This window comes from Pteropus vampyrus, unplaced genomic scaffold (genome assembly GCF_000151845.1).
Source record: "Pteropus vampyrus isolate Shadow unplaced genomic scaffold, Pvam_2.0 Scaffold5996, whole genome shotgun sequence".
Taxonomy (NCBI): Eukaryota; Metazoa; Chordata; class Mammalia; order Chiroptera; family Pteropodidae; genus Pteropus; species Pteropus vampyrus.
In genome coordinates this window covers 1,457-2,035 of record NW_011894777.1, presented here as the reverse complement: position 1 = coordinate 2,035, position 579 = coordinate 1,457, and positions in this window count along the sequence as shown.

Below are 579 nucleotides of genomic sequence, written 5' to 3'. Positions count from 1 at the left end.
GATATAAAACTGAAAGCAGTCTACGGCCATGCCCCCCTGAACATGCCCGATCTTGTCTGATCTTGGAAGCTGAGCAGGGTTGGGCCTGGTTAGTACTTGGATGGGAGACCACCTAGGAAGACCGGCGTTAAATAAATAAATGAATAAGACAAACAAAGAAAACTCATAGAGGGAAAGAGAGGAGGGGAGTGGTAGTTAAGTGTAAAGAGGATCAAATATATGGTGACAGAAGAAAAGTTAACTTTGGGAGGTAAACAAACAATGTAATATACAGATGATGTATTATTGAATTGTACACTTAAAACCTATATAATTTTACTAACCAGTGTCACCTCAGTAAATTTAATAATTTTTTTTTAAAAAAGAAAATCAAATGTATTTTCTCTTTTTAATAAATCATCATTTTGGATTGATTAAAAATATATATTTTTGGAATCTGGAAAAGGTCTTAGTTTATGAGAACTACATTTCAGTGATGTTGGTATAGGAAGAGATTTACAAGGAAAATATATTTTGTAGAGGCCATTCTGGCAAGATAAATGAGAAGTATGTTGGAATCATTTGGGCAACGTGGGAACA